Below are 17,101 nucleotides of genomic sequence, written 5' to 3' on the forward strand. Positions count from 1 at the left end.
GCTTCATCCTCTGTACTTTTTCCCTGCTGTGGCCCCACAGTTATGATGCTCGAAATTTATAAGGTTTAGATTTTTCTTCCTGTTGTTTTACATTGCTGTTTGCTGTTTATTCATAGGATAAGGGAGAAGAAGGTTATAAGTTTTATTGAGCTTTTATATAAATGATTAGCAAAAGTACTCTCAGAATGACTACTTAGTTTTAGGTACCACCTATGGATTCCAGCAAGGCTCATGCCATACTGCCTAATGCCACAAATAAGTCTCATTTATGCCAAGTGTTGACTATATGAACTAGTTGAGGGGGTGTTTCAGCTTCCTTGAAGACAGTTCAAGGTTAATAAGAGTTACTGTTAAGTTATATGACAGTCTGTGGGTAGTAACCAGTAAGAACATTGGATTCGATTATGAGGATGCTTGTGAGAATCATGGATTTGACATATGCTTGGGAGATTACTTTCTTAAATTACTGCCATGATGCAGTGAAAATGAAGATTTGACCAGGTTGGACTGCAACTGTCATAGCCATTACATGGTACATGGTGTGCCTTAGGAAAGTGAGGTGTTATGCAAACAGTTGTCATGGATTTATTTTCTCTTCAATGCCTGGTGAGAAAATGTGCTGCTCAGCTAAAGAACTGTAGTGGGAATAATGATTATCCAAGAAGTCTTCAAACTGAGCTACAGGTATTTAATTTAAAAGCACATGGACTGTTTGGAATGTTAATATTTCCTTCCGAACAGAAATATCATTAAAGCATAGTGATGTTAGAAATTTAGGGATTTTAAAAGCATCCTTTTTCTTTGGAACTTGGCTGAAAATTTTCACTGAATCTTGGTCTGGAACATCAAGTCCTTTTACAACTCTTTGAATAGACAGCTTATTACCATTCTACCTGAGGGCAGGCAAGAAGAAAAAAGCCCACAACCTGCTTTGTTAGATCTGATGAGAAACCTCCCGACTATCCATTCTCACTTTGCAATATATGATGACATTTCTGGATGGCTGACTTATCTCAGGTTGCTGTTGTTGCTTGGTTTCTTGGAAGGTGTCATTTTCCTGTTCTCACTTATTGGATTTTTTACAAAGGTTTTAATTATAAATTGGGAGTGTAGATAAAAGTAGCATAATCTGGAGCAGGAGCCTTACTTTTATAACAATGAAAATAAGGTTTCTATATTTTGTTTTCAATCATTCTAATTTCCTTTTGCAGCCCTTCTTCTACTCTGTTACCTTAGGCAATTGGGTATGTCCAAAAGTCATGTTTGATTTATTTACATTTTAACATTACTGGGGCTAGAAGGACCCAGCACACCTACCTGAAGTTCTACACTTTACAAATTATGAGTAAGACACCAAGAGAAGGGAAATGACTCACATAGGCTGCTGCATCTGTCTAGAGGCAGGTCTACATAGAGAATCCAAGTGTCTCGTTAGAGAGCTCCTTTTTCTCTATATAAAAAGCCCTTGTTCTGTTCCCAACTTATATAGTGACATTTGAGCAGATCCTATCAACATGCCCTTCGTGTGGACTTCCCTGACTTGCTGGTTGATGACTTCAAGTGTTTGACAGTGCACCTGACAACGTAATTTATCCTGTGACTGCACAGATGACATCTTGTGAATACTGCTTGATGCCTCCACAGAATCATCCCTGAAAGGATTGTATCTGTCTGTAGATCAACACTGACACAGTCTTCCTTTGAAGCGTACCTGAAAATGTCATTCTCACTGTTAAAGACAAACGACAGATATCATAACAGAGTTCTAGTTGCTAATTATATAACATCAGTGTGATCCTGTTTTCTCTCACCACTGTGATGTTTGTCCATGTGCTGATCTGTCTGTCCTGTTTTGCTATTCTAGGTTTGTGTGCTGGAGAGACAAATATTCGACTTTCTTGGATATCAGTGGGCACCTATCCTGGCAAATTTTGTACATATTATTATTGTCATCCTTGGTTTATTTGGAACTATTCAATATAGACCTCGCTACATAACAGGAGTAAGTACCCTTACTGCCTTCTTATAACTTATTGAAATAGAGAAAGATGTGAAAACTATAGATATCTTCATAAATGATGTGTATACCTTCTCTGAAGAATATGTACCTCTTGTCTTGAGTATTGTGTGTTTATTTACATAGTCTCAGACTACATCAACAGTAATTGAAAATGCAATTTTAAAGCACTCGGTAGTGAATGCGGACAGATTGCATTTTCATTAACTCTATTTTCAGCAAAGATTCTACTGTATTTGCAATCAGAAGTGTGACCCTTTATTTTCAAATTATAAATTCATACCCTCTGAAACGACAGATTTTAATGGAAATTTTTCTTTTTTAAAATAATCCCATCCTATAAATTGAATGAAGATAGTTTAAAATCAACACATAAAAATACTCTATTGATTTGATAACATCAATACACATAATAGTTAATATTTGAAATGCTTGAAAGCCAGAATACTCTGGATCATTGTCTCTGTGTTCTCTCTAGTTCTCTTTTGGACTCAGCAGAAGTCTTTTACATTCCCACTCAAGTTAAACTCACTTAACATGAAAGTGAAATTCAACTGGTTTGCAGTTTCCATGGGAACTATAACTTTGTTGTTTGCTTTATTTTTTATTCTTCATATTTGACCCAGATCTCAGCAATTGCTCTTCATTAATATAGAGTTTCCTTTTTTCCTAAGTTTCAACATTTTTCTACTTCTTTTTTTGACAAAGAAAAATTCTGTAGGTATTCATTTTAAATCATACAGCAAGTTTGTGGTAAAATATATATATATATATATATATATATATATATATATATATTAGTACAGCTGAAGTTCTGCCTTATTCAACACAAACCAGCAGGTTTTCTCAGGTTTCATAAAGCCTGATTCTCATAAAACTTGCCCTCCTATGAACTGTTCTCACTGTCATCTGGAATGCAGATGAAGTTCCCTAGTACTGAGACAAACAGTAGAACCAAGGGTTGCACTGTTGCACTCCTTATAAATGAGAAATGCATAGTCCTCCCTTCTAGGTACATGCCCAGAGATGAGGGTACATCACCTGGGAGGCCAGGTTGCCATCTAAATCTTGTAGAAAGTGAACAAGTCCTATTGCCTTGGAAAATCTTTCAGTATATAAGCTGATAGTCTTGTCCATTTCTTTTTTTTTCTTTTTCATACCAGGGATTAAACCTAGGGCACTAAACCACCAAGTCACTCTCCAACACTTTTTTATATTATATTTAGAGACAGGGTCTCACTGTGTTGCTTAAAGTTCAATAAATTGCTGAGGCTGACTTTGATTCCACAATCCTTCTGTCTTAGCTTCCCAAGCTGCTGGGATTAAAAGTGTGCACCACTCTGCTTGGCCCATTTTCTTGTATGAATTGCAGTTTGATCCAGGTTAGGAAGGACAGCATGTTGGTAGGGAGTAGGTCAAGTGAAGTCATAATACCTGAGTTGAAATTTTGGATCTACCAAAAGTCTGTGTGGCTTTGGACAATTCATTTCATCAATCTTTAATATTCTGATCTTTGAAATGCAAGTAACAACTATAGTGTCTCATTGTGCTTTAATTAGTTGATGAATTGATGTAGTAGCCATTAATGAAAAATTCCTTAACCTACCTTTCCTCTTTCATCAGACTTTGTGACTCCTTCGTGAATTTAGTCTTACAAATAATGTTGTTCTTAGTATCACTATATTTATTTCTGATGAAGTGCTTGGAATAAAAATCTAGATGCAGGCCCAAAAGTTTTAACAGTTTAAAAACTCAGAGATCAGTTTTGAGGAATAAGTAGAATGTTCTATGCAATATTCTTATAAGAATGCTTGGTATTTAAAGATGTTCAATAAATATTAGGTATAATATTTTTCTTATTACTATTTGAAAATAATACCAAAATGTATAACATAGCAAAAAGCTAGAAGGAAATTTAAAACAGATCAAAGTCTTTCAGATATTGATTGAATTTTTTCTGTCCTTTTATTACTAGAACATACAACTTTTTAAAAAATTGTGGGATTCTATGTTTTGAATTGTAATCACTTTTCTTTAAGATAAAATTTGTTCTAGTTGTGTTTATTAGACACAATTTGAAATCCTCCTGGGGTTCTATAGGAAGGATGTGTCTTCAGGCTACACCCATGATTTGATCTTTTCTTATGGAAAGCACTCTAAGCTTTTTTTTTTTTTTTGAGACAGTGTTTAACTTTGGGAATCTTTTGCTAGCTGGAGATGCTGTAAATGCAAAATTTCTATATTCCAATTAAGCAAATTGGAAATATAACCTCTACATTTTTCTTGAAAAGCCATTCTTTCTTTATCTTATCTCTCTCTTACAATATTATGTTATATGTGGCTGAAAGTTGACAAGTAGCAGTATTAACTGCTAGATATATCATCTGTCTTTCCAATTATTTCAGACCATCACCAAGATAATCATTCTAATTATCACAAGCGGTCTACCCTCCGTCCATGGAATTTCATCTCCTCACTATTCTTTCTATCTACACTAACATTTGGCCTCTACCTGACAGCTTTTCTCAAAACTAATACTATGTCTTTTGGGTTTGTGTTACAATGCACTCAGTTTCTTGTAACGATTTCTATTCTAGTTATCTATTTCTATGTAACCTTCATGATTGAAGGCCAAAAGTGGATATGGGAAAATAATAAATTTGTCATAAAAAATGGTATTAAGAATTTCAGTTTGTCTAGAGATGACAAAAGGACTTACAGTTAAAAGAATATTAAATGGAATCATAAATAATAGATATTCTACTCAGTGAAGGATCTGGTTGTAGAAGAAAAATCTGTGATTGGGCCATGTGGTAGCTGAAGATAATGTATTGTTGCAGTCAAGAAATTTCTTCAGGCTTTCTATGCATTGGAGACTTAGATATGAACAATGAAATATATTTCACTCTCTTCTGAAATATAGGCTTTCATTATTTGTATATTTGACATTTTATATTTTTGGAAAAGGATTCATGACTAAAAGTTTTTATTAACATTTTGTATATTTCCTTCAAGTATATATACAAATGAAACATCTGATAATGATAAATGTTCTGATATGAATAGTCATTTTAGTTTAATATTATATGACACAAATTTGAAATGAATATGACTATTCCGGTGTTTGTTTAACCTTGTACTTTAATGTTGTAAATTATGCTATTTCCATTTTTTTCTTTTATGAATTTCTTATAATCATCACAAAATGCTCTTCTCTTCACTTGTTTTTCTGCATGAGAAGTCTGTAGGCATAAAAATAATATGAACAATTTTATGTTCTTATTACATAATTGACAACCCCCTATCCAAAATTATTGTACTGAACTGTTCTCCCATGATTATGCTGCATTCTTGCTAACCCAGAATACTATCTATTCTCAAATTTGATAGAGGAAAGAATTGTCCCCTTTGTTTGGAGTTGTATTTCTTATCTTTAGAAAGTTGGAATTTTTCATATATTTATTGCTATTTTAGTTTATTTTTTAAGAGATTGTTTTGGATGTACTTCTTTCTTCCTCTATACTCTTACTGTATATATTAATGATTGATGTGCATATGTATATAATTACATAAAATATGTAACATAGTGTGCATATTACATATTTAGAATGAAATGGAAATATTATCCCTTTAAAGATTATAAGGTTTTATTTTGATATTTATTATTATCATCTAATTAAAATTAAATCCTTTTTCTCTTCATTATATTTTCTGTTACTTTTTTCCTTGGAGGGGATACCGGGGATTGAACCTAGGGCCACTCAACCACTGAGCCACATCCCCAGTCCCCCCTTTTTTTTATTTAGAGACAGGGTATCACAGAATTGCTTAGCACCTCAGTGTTGCTGAGGCTTGCATTGAATTCACAACCCTCCTGCCTCAGCCTATAAGCCACTGGAATTAGAGATGTGCACCACCACATCTGGCCTATTTTCTCTTACTTTTGAAGATGATTAAAATCAAAAACTATTTTGTAAAAACTAGGCTTTTTACTAAAACAAAAGATAGATGTCCAGAAAAAAATATAAGAACAAAGTACTTCTTTCAAATTTTGCTTTTTGTAAAAAGTTTCAAATTATTGATGGAAATTTTTGTTCTGTTTAATGACTCCCCCCTCAAAAAATGTGGATATTCTCTGAAATACTGAGTACAGTAGTAACAATAAGCAGAGTATTGGTAATGACTTGTTTCCTCTAATAATATTCCTTTTGATAGAAGAAAAGAAGAAAATTTAAAAACAGCTCATTGTTATAAGGATTAGGTATCCTTTGAGGGCCTCTGACAATTTGAGGAGTATAATATGTTTGAGGGAAGCAAAACAGTGATTTCAGTTCCAAGTAATGAAAATCTGAAGCCTGAATCCACAGAGAGAATCTGTAATGTCTAATTCTTGACAAAGTCAAGTCTCAAAATTAACTTGGGTGAAATAATTCATACACACACACACACACACACACACACACACACACACACTCACATACACACACACACACTCACATACACACACACACACTCGCATATATCTATTCAAACACATATACATATATTTATGTGTATGAATATATATGTGTATATATATGTGTATATAAATATTATATGTATGTATATATAATGACTTTGTTGAAAGCATTATTTTGTGTTATAAATATAATTTTCTAATGTGTTTTTATTGAGCTAAAGACACTGGCAAGGAGAATGTGATTTGGTATATCCAGTGCTTATTAATTAATTACAAAATATGTTAATTTGTTGTAATGCTTTAAATTGTCAATAATAACCTGAGGAATATGTAAGTTCCTCTGCCAAAGGCACAACAACTTTCTTTGTAATAATGCCAAATGGAATGTTGCTGTAGCACTCAAAAGATTCCTTCTCTCCTTCCTTCTAGATAATCTCATTCCCCAAACTGGAAATGAATTCAATAATAACTAAAAGTCCATTATTCAAATTTCAGAAAATTAGCAAAGAGTATAATATAATAGAATCCCATTTACATTTATGAAATTTTTTTCAATTCCATTATCAATTCTCTTATATATATTTCTGAATAAATTCTATACACGTCACATTATCCCTGTACAACTTTTGTCCAAATTCATAACTAGGAAATAGGTAGGTAGGCTATGGCGCAGTCCTCTTGACTGCCCATGAGCTTGTAACAGTCCACAGTCTATCTGATAAATGAAAACAAAACAAAACAAAAAAACTTTTGTTTAGTTTTGGGTAATTTTAAAATTCAGTATGGCATTTGCAGTTTAGAAAAAATTTTTGATTTCAAGTTGTGGTCTTCCAATCCTAAAGTAAAGTTATAGTTTTGTCTCTGTGTTTAATTGTAAATGACATCACGAATGAAGAATAGAAAACCCTAGTGACATTTTTGTGAGAGATCAATATTACAGGGCCTTCAATACTACATAATTATAATAGTATTTTTCTTTTCTTTTGGTAATAATTTATCAAAAAGTATGATATCTAATAACATAATTTATTAGATAAATTGGAAACATTGGGGTTAGTTTCCACTTTTGTTACTAAAAAAATCATGAGTTTAAAATAATGTGGTTAAAGCTGATTTGATAAAGCAGGGCTGTGATGGTTAGAATGAGAGTCCAATATTCATGAATCTCCATCCTTTGTGTTACAAGAATAACCAACTATGACTACATCATAATATCCCTACTTGCTCCTTTAAAAATAACAACAGAATTGAATACTCCATTATTCAATGTATTAAAGCTTTAAATAGTAATTTCTCATTATTGCTGGACATTAAACATCTGTTATCAAATTTGTGCCACTTAAAAAAATAACTACTAGATTTCTTTTTAATATGTTGCATGTGTGTACCATTGAGTATTGATTTATAATTTCACAAACATAGTCCTTAAGCCCAGTAAGGCAAGGTCAGTTTCAGACATGATGCCACCTGTTTTGACTTCCTTAAAATTGCTCTTCTTCCTTAATGTTGCTCTTTTAGAGCCAGCCTACTGAAAAAGGAGTCCCCTGCCATCTTGGACCAGGCGTGGAACTACATTGTAGCTGGAGCACCAAAAGAAAAAACCAAGACCCTTTTTCTAAAAATATTTTCATATGGCAATTTGGAAAATTTACAGACACCTTAGTGAGTCTGTAAAAGCAATGTTTTATACATAATTAGCAAGGGGAGGAAAAATCCCTTAATTTTTTGGAATGTAGTATTTGTAGATAATGAGACATGATTTTATTCTTAATTGCTTATGGAACTCTCAGCTACATGGAAAATCCAAATAACCACTGTAAATGGGAAGTATTCTTATGCCTAGTTTCCAGAGCACATGCTTTTCTAACTCTAATAATGTCACATCCCAAAATATATTTGCACTCCTCCAAGTCATTTTTAGGAAGCCATTAATCTATGTTCAAGTGTGTTTTGCCACTTTCATTCAATGTTTCTAGGAGAGTAAAATATCTAAAAGAAAACTTACTGCAGCTAAAGCATTAAAAATGCACACTTTCGGTATTCAAGACAGAAAATCAATGTAGATTAGAGATGAAGAGACTTGAGATAGTAGTAAATTAACACTACTTCTAATGACTTAGAGTAGTTGTGAAAATAAGCATTTTCCCATAAGCCTAGCAGGGGGGAAAAGAAAACCATCATTACAAGTTTAATGGATTTAGCCTGTAGTCCTAAAATAAATGAAATAATGCTACATTGTGAATGCAATTTATTCTCAAAAGAATGTGTACCCTTGAAAAAATACCAGTCATTTATTCTACAAGAAGATACTTTGTGCTCTCATTTTGGTATGAGGCTGTGACTAAAGATTTATATAATGTGATATCTATAAATAACTGCATTTTGACAATTCAAATTCATATTTGTAAACCCTCTAATAATTTTTAAAAATGAGTTTTGAAAAGAGACATGTTGTGATATGTATATAAATGTAAATATACTTGTTTATTTTCTAAAATAGAAAATAAATACTTCATGTAGACATTTTTTTAAATTACAAAAATAAAATTGAGTTTATAATAAAATTCCCTTTCCATATGCCACTTCAACTCTTTCTAATCTCTTTATACTTCTTCTGGGGTTACTTTGAAAGTGTGTGTGTGTGTGTGTGTGTGTGTGTGTGTGTGTGTGTGTGTGTTTGAGAGAGAAAAAGAGATATTAAAAACATCTGTTCAAATTTTTTAGTTAGTCCAAATTATGTTGTGGTAACATTTTGTCTTTATAGTTTTTTTCACCCCAAAATTTCTGCTTGCTTCTTCTTTATAGTTCTTTCTCCTCCTCCTCCTCCTCCTCCTCCTCCTCCTCCTCCTCCTCCTCCTCCTCTTCTTCTTTTTTTGAGGAAAAAAGTGCCTTTATTTTTAAGTTAATCCTAAATATGCTTCCAATTTTTATCCATTGTGCCTATTCATTTTGTTTTTATTTTTAAATACATTGCTCTCCCATTTAAATTTAGAAAATTTCCTTTATATTTGATTCTGGTTGTATCTCTAGCCTTTTGTTTTTAATAGTATGTTTGACTTCCCTAGAGACTTCTCTCCTAGCACTCTGTCTTCTTGTCTAAATTGGTTGCTCTCTATTCTATTATACATCCATCTTTCCTGCTTTGCTATCCTGAATTAGATTCATGCTTTCTTAGAATCCATGTATTTTTTTTTCTGATATTCTTCAAATAGCTTCCTGAAAAGGCATGTCTGAGTGGTAAATTTTCTGGGTTTCTATGTAACAGAAAATGATGCTATTCTATTTGTGTACTAATTTAGCTAGATGAAAATTCACAGATTAAAATCAGTTTTTCTTAGAACACTAAAGTAATTTCTTAATTTCATTCTAGAGAGCAGTGTTACTGATGGAAAGACTTAAGTATCCATTTGTAAATAACTTTAAAATATTCATCTTATCCATGTTTTATGAACATTTCAAAACAATGTGTCTAAATGTAAACCTATTTTAAAATTGTATAGCGCCATTGATTTGAAGATTTATGATAGTCATTTCTCTGGGAGAAAGTACCTGAGAAAATCAACACACAGGAAAAAAGGTTTAATTGGGCTCACAGTTTCAGAGGTTTCTGTCCATGGTCATAGGCCACATCACTTTGAGTCTGAGGTGAAGCCAAACTCCATGGTGTGGAGCACATGGTAGAAGAAGCTGTTCAGCCCATGGAAACTAGGAAGCAGAAGAAAGAGTGAGAAAGAAGGAGGAGTAGGGAACAAAATACACACTTCAGGGACACACCTGCAATGATCTATTCTCTCCAACTGCGCCCCACCTCCTTAAAAGTTTCCACCGCTTCCAACAGTCCATTAAACTATGAATCAATTCACAAATGAATTAATCCATTGTGAGATAAGAGCCTTCATAATCCCATCACCCCAAAGCCCCATCTCTGAACACTGCTTCAAGGGGGCCTCTGCCTTTAACACAGGAGTTTAGGGAGATATTTAAGATCCAAATCATAACAGATGCCTTCAGCTTCAGACTTTGCCTGTATTAAGTGATAGTTCTCTATGCTTTTAAATATTAAACCATGTTTTTCCTCAAAAATGTTTTAATTAACAGTTATTATGTATTATCGTTTTTTTATTTATTTACTAAAATCTCCTTGTTTTCATCAGAGAAATGAATAACGGGCTGGTATAAAAGTAGTAGAAGGTTAGCTTGTTTTCCAGCCACTTCTCACTGTCACTTTTGGTCACTTGTTTCTTCCCCCAAGTCAGTCTCCAGGGTTTAGAATTCTGCCTGGTGGCTCACCTTTCTTTGTACCACACACAGTCTAGAATGACAATTGTTCCATTCTGTTTATTAGTTATAATGTATCTGTCTAATTATTCTAGCAATTGCCTGAGATCTCTCTGATCAAAGTGTTTTACAGATAATAGTTGTGGGACTGTACATGTTGCAGGCTCAGTTGTTTTTTTTTTTTTGAAAATAAAAAGTAAAACATGTTTAATACAACTTAATAGTTACCGTTCCTTAATGGAACGGTAACTATTAAATTGTATTAAACATGTTTTACTTGGGATTCATTTTCTTTAAAGAATGAAAGCTGAGAAGATTGCATTGTTACAAAAAGGTGTGTAGATCTAACTGCTTTAAAGACAATTAGTATACTCTATAGTATGGGTATACTGATGTTATAACAGTATACCTTATGTATAACAATGCTAACTTACCTACTCTATAGTAGCATAATATTGTGCATAGAGTACACTATTATAGTCTCCAGATTCATTTTAACAGGGAGAAACAAATATGTAACCAAGTAAAGGAGACACTTCTCATAAGAACTATGGTATAATTATGTTCATGATATCATAATTTACTCAGAACAGACTGGGCAAGTCAACCTGGGTCTGAGGAGACTCAAGAGGTGTTTCATAGATGATAGAACACATGGGCTGAGACTTAGAGTGTGAATAGCAATCACTATAGGAACATAGGAAGAAGGATAATTCCAGATACAAATGCAACAAAAGCAATGAGTACTGAGGTATTTTAAAAATAGAGTTGTATCTTTGTTAACATTAGATTATCATGGTTGTTTCACAGTGGCTGGTTGCAAGAGAAAAATAAATATGTAGACAGGGAACATAATGAGAAGAAAAAACATACTTGACCAATGGCAAATTGTTTATGTGAGCCATAGTTTAGATAATTGAAGGGTTTCCCATAAGTATTGATCCTGAGTTGCTGGAAACATGAAAGAAATAAGACAGGGAAAGACAATTTTTTAGATAGCTTGAAGAAGAGATTAGCCAATGTTGGAACCCGATCACTAAGGCAACAATTAAGACAAAAGGAACAACTGAGAGAACTGTTCAAGAGTTTAATTATGTACAAATTATACAGGTAAGACCAAATAGGAAGGTGTCCCAGACCCTTTATAGATTGTTTCCCAATCACTTGATAACTTTTAGATTAAAAACTAGCAAATAGTATTTTATATGTGTATGACATGATTTTGTCACATAAACTAGTAGTGTCATTGCTGGTATGTTAAGACATTATTAGTAAAAATGTAATAATAATATTCCACACTTCTAAAATGAGAGTCAATATTTGAGGGAGAACCCATAATTTCACTAGTCTATATCTAGTAAACCTACACTTAGAGTTGTCTAGTATGATTTCTTAGATATGTATTTTGCAACCAGATCATTTTATAAGGTATACTAGGCAGATTTATGCCATTATGATATTTTATGGCTAAAGGAATCTAAGCAATATCACCAAAATAGTTCAATGTTTTTAAATCTATTGTAGCCAATTTTCATGGTTTATAATTTGTGGGATTTGTCAGGGGGTAAGAGAAAACTAAATATTTATTCTAAAACAGAAACATGCTTCTTCCACTGTAGTCCATTACTCTGTCTGTGTGCTGAGAGGTGTGTGTGTGTGTGTGTGTGTGTGTGTGTGTGTGTGTGTGTGTTTTGTTTGGTTGGCTTGGGGTCAAGCACAAGTTTGGTTAAACACCTTACTTCCTGATATGATTCCAACTACCACCTCTTGCCCATGAGAGCCCAGGGACTTCCAGTTAACCAGTACCTTAAAATTATTGCCACTAAAATACCTAGCAAAAGTTCAAAGATAAGATTTATGGAGAAGTGAGGAAAGGAGAAGTGGTTTATGTGTTCTACCAGATCGTCTGTAACCAATTCTAAATAAAATATCATATTTGGGCTGTGTAAATTTAGTGCTTCTAAGATGTTTCTTACTCCTGAAATTAATCTTAGAAATATGGCATGGCACACATTGAGTGGTTTTATAAGAAACAGAACTATGACATTCATTTATTGATTATGGAAATTTTATTGAAAGTATTGCTATAAGCAGATGCAAAAGAAAAATTTACCTCTTGTTTCAAACCTGGGAATAGTGATGCTTTCCTTGTGCATTGGGTTGACTTACCTTGAGGTGTAAATGAATTTAATAAATATTTGTGGGTACAGTAGTCTCTCCTTTTCCGTGAGGTATAAGGACAAGGATCACCAGTGAATGTCTAAATATGCTGATAGTTCCAAACCTCTAGCAATCTTAGCATACATTCTTTTTTTTATTAAATCAATTAAAATCACATTTTTCCTTAAAGGAGACATTTTGCAGCTTTACTTTGGCGTCTTCATTTTGTGAGCATTACAACTTTTGCTATTTAGGGGCCATTATGTAAGTAAAACCAGGGTTAGTTGAACATAAGCACTAGTATCATTTGATCTGATAACCTAGGTAGCTCCTGAGTGACTAACAAACTTTTTAGCACATGCAGAAAAACAAAAGGAGATCCCAGGAGAGCAGGAAGGGGATGACATGAGATTTCATGTTACTCAGAACAGTATGCAATTTAAATCTCATGAATTGTTTATTTCTGAAATTTTTCATTTAATATTCTTGGACTGCTGTTGACTGCAGATAACTAAAACCAGTGAAAGCAACACCATAGATGAGTAGGGACTACTACAGTTTTAAGACCCAATTTGTGACTTGTCACATTTTTTCAAGAAGTTAAAAAAAAAAACTTTACAGTTTTCTTTGGATGAAAGTACTTTAAGGGTGCAGATCAGTGGTAGAGTGCATGTTTAGCACATGTGAGACTCTGGATCCTATCACATGTGTAGCCCAGTGCCAACCCCCTCCCCACTCAAAGTGATACTTTGTTCTTCTATCATAGAAATATTTATCTGGTATTATTTTAAATTCTATTTTGTGCCATTGATTTACTTATATTACTACATAATTGTTGATAACGATGATGATTTTTTTCCCCTGTGATATGAAATAGTTTAAATAAGATTGGAGTTATCAGTGTTTCCTAGAATTTGTGAGTCCTAATATTTTCATGAATAATACCTATGGAATCATCTTTCCAATATTTCCTATAGGAATTGGTCTTTTTCAAAATTTTCATTTATTTTTGCATGATTTTGGCAATATTAATTTTGGCAGATTATTTTCTGGAGTTTTTATTTTATGTTATTATCATATAGTTCCATGTCATATTCTATTTCCCTCTCTTTTTAGGATTATTCTGTATCTCTGGCTATTTCATTCCATAAATTATTATCTGCATATCAAGAGAAAAGTGACAATAGATATGATCCATGGCGTTTTTTTCCCTGCTTTTTCTCTCCTCATTCCAAGGCAACAGGAAAAGTGGGCTCTTTTATGGCATGGACATCCCTTCCCAGATATTTGCTAATTTTTTTATGGAAATGTGTGAAACAAATTAGGAACAGAAATTTGTGACTTTTCTTGATTTGGATTTTCTTAGGAAAAAAATTCTGTGTGTCATATAATAATTATAAAATATCATTTTAAAAGGTTTTGTCTGCATAAATGATTTCAGCTTCAAGTTATTTAATTCTGAAGTTTCATTAATGATATTCATTCTACTATGCCAGCCAAATTGACACTAAATGAAGAAAGTCTTTGGGACTAGTAATTACTACAAAACCTCTTTTGTATTATAATCTCTGTACTATTTATTTCAAAATATATCTTTCTATTAAACCATATCACAAAATGCTGTGAAGCTGACCTTTCAGAGGCCTTGAGAATTGTTTTAGTTGCAGAGTTTTTTTCTTTTCTTTTCTCTTCTTTTTTTTTATTGCCCAAACTGTCTCCTTGATGAAACAGTTGTCATTTTTCTGGTCATCCTTGTGTTGCATTTGTAGACATCTTGTCAGTGGTTTTTGGAAACATTGACTCATCTGGGAACTTCATGCACTAGAACATGTTATCTGTACTCTACAGTTAAAGCTCTGTTTGCCTAGGCCTGTCATTTTCTGGAACACAATTGAATAATTTTCTCTCATTCTACTTTTTTATTTCTGTTAAAGGTACCACTTATGTTTAAGCAATTTTATAAAGGAAATGTTTTACAGCATGTATTTTAACTCATTTCATCTTGTGTTTATTTTGATGGGGGTGCCATGAAGTTAAAAATTGGTACATGAATACAAGAAGCTGATCTTGGGAAGGGAAACTACTGTTTTATAGTTACATTTATTTCAAAGTATGAGACATCTTATTTTAACTCGCCATTATTTTGAAAAGTCAGTGCTTGATGTAGGTTTTCTATGCTTACATTTATATTTAAAATTATTATTTTAGACTTGTTTGTGTCTAAAAATTTATGACATAAAATCATAACTTGGCATAGTTGTTCTTTCATCTTTTAAAGCCTTTGTTTTTTTCTTCCTTCTTTATGTTCTCTTCATATTGTGCTTTTTATTACTGCTATTACTTTAATGTAGGAAATTGACTCAAAGTCATGGGAAGTTGAGTGGAGATTTTGAAAAGTTTGTAGTATGGTGCTATTCATCTGATAATTTAGTAAGAGATCTCAACCAACATCTGCAGATCTGGTTACAGTAACAAGTGGACCTACTTTTGAGTGTTGCTCATGCACATCAGTTTGGAGTGAGTACTAACACTGGCCACAGAGATAATAAGTCTCACTGATGAAAGGAAGTTTTAAAAAAATTATCTAATTTTAACAAGCCCACTACTGTTTTACTCAGGGAGAAATTAGTATCATCTCTGCTAGGTAGGCTCTGTACTATTGATGCATGGGGGTTGAAAGTGAACGGGTTTCGGTAGTGAGTTAGAGCTTATTTTTAGATATCTGAAACTTACACTTATTCTAAGGGTATAACATAATAAAAAGGTTTCTGAGCTAAGATAAAAAATGTACTTGGACATGTTTTCAGAAATTTTATCTCTTTTCTATCAAAGGTAATTACCTAGATTGAACTTATCTTCACTGTTCTTTATAAAATACTATAATTAAAAGACTCTCTATCACACATTTTCAATATATAACATCTCTGCTTATATGCAAAATAATTATATAACATTTAAAAATTTAAAAATAGCCTTTCCATTTTATTTAGATAAAGCACTTGCTTTATCTTCCACAATGATCACCTGGAATTCAAATTTGTTCATTAGTAAACCTGCATCAGCTATCACTTATCCTAGTTTATCACAGCTTAATGAACACAATTTCTAATGCCTGTTTTCAAAATGTTAACAGCATAAAATTGTAAATTTGGGATTTATAAAACAATAAAAGATGTTTTATATGGTGTTACTGGAAGAAAACATTCTTACATTACCTTTTCTTTTGAAACATCTTTGATTCTCTTATTTGATAAACAGTATGCAGCTAAGTATGCCTAAAAACAGAATTTATATCAGAATTTGTTTGATAGGAATGTTTAAGAAATCAGATGTATATAGCATGCAGGTATTTCATAAAATTAATGATACAGTTATTATATAATTAAAAAATGACATTGGGAATCAGGTTACCTAAAAGTTGGAAAAGAGTATATAAAATATTGGCAATGTTCAATGAAGACAAAATGACATTTAAGATTCTCTTAAACATAGTGCACGATTTTACTAGACAATGATGTTAATAACAATTGTCATGATGCCAAATATGTGATAATGTTATAGGAACTTCCCATATATAAATCTTCATCTTCAGCATTGTCACCCATGTTAGATTTTTTTTTCCTCTTTGGTCCTGGGGATTGAAGCCAGTGGTGCTTACCTACTGAGCCACATCTCCTGCCCTTTTAAAAATATTTTATTTAGAGATGGGTATGTATCACTGAGTTCCTTAGGACCCTCTAAGTTGTCAAAGCTGGCTTTGAACTAGAATCCTTCTGCCTCAGCCCTGCAAACCACTGGGATTATAGGCACGCACCACCATGCCTGGGTACTCATGTTGGGTTTTTCAATTTCACAGAATATAACTGATATTTAGTGAAATTTGGTAACATTCTGAGCACATGTTGCTATTACCTAAAAGCTCTTCAAAGTTCTTGCATTTCTTCTACACTACATAGCTTCTACAAGGAATGAGGGAGCACATTGCAATGATTTATATACAGTATCACCCACACACACACACACACACACAAACAAACTCAAGTCATTAATGTGGTTCTACAGTTAACAAAACATTCCTATAACCTAGCATGTTCCTGAAACCTTGAACCACAAATGGTATCTGACCAAATTCTGTCTTCTGTCTTTGGCTCTAGCCATGTTTCTACACTCTCTCCTTCTTTTCCCAT

At 32.9% G+C, this 17,101-nt stretch overlaps 1 long non-coding RNA gene across 1 annotated transcript in view; it reads left to right on the forward strand.

Moving 5' to 3' along the window:
- Window positions 1–1,838: 1,838 nt before the first annotated feature.
- Window positions 1,839–17,101, forward strand: part of LOC144369131 (uncharacterized) — a 353,639-nt gene continuing 338,376 nt past the window's right edge. The window contains exon 1 of the long non-coding RNA XR_013428586.1: window positions 1,839–2,002. This is a non-coding gene — a long non-coding RNA (uncharacterized LOC144369131). The remainder of the gene's footprint in view (window positions 2,003–17,101) is intronic.

This window comes from Ictidomys tridecemlineatus, chromosome 12 (genome assembly GCF_052094955.1).
Source record: "Ictidomys tridecemlineatus isolate mIctTri1 chromosome 12, mIctTri1.hap1, whole genome shotgun sequence".
NCBI classification, from domain to species: Eukaryota; Metazoa; Chordata; class Mammalia; order Rodentia; family Sciuridae; genus Ictidomys; species Ictidomys tridecemlineatus.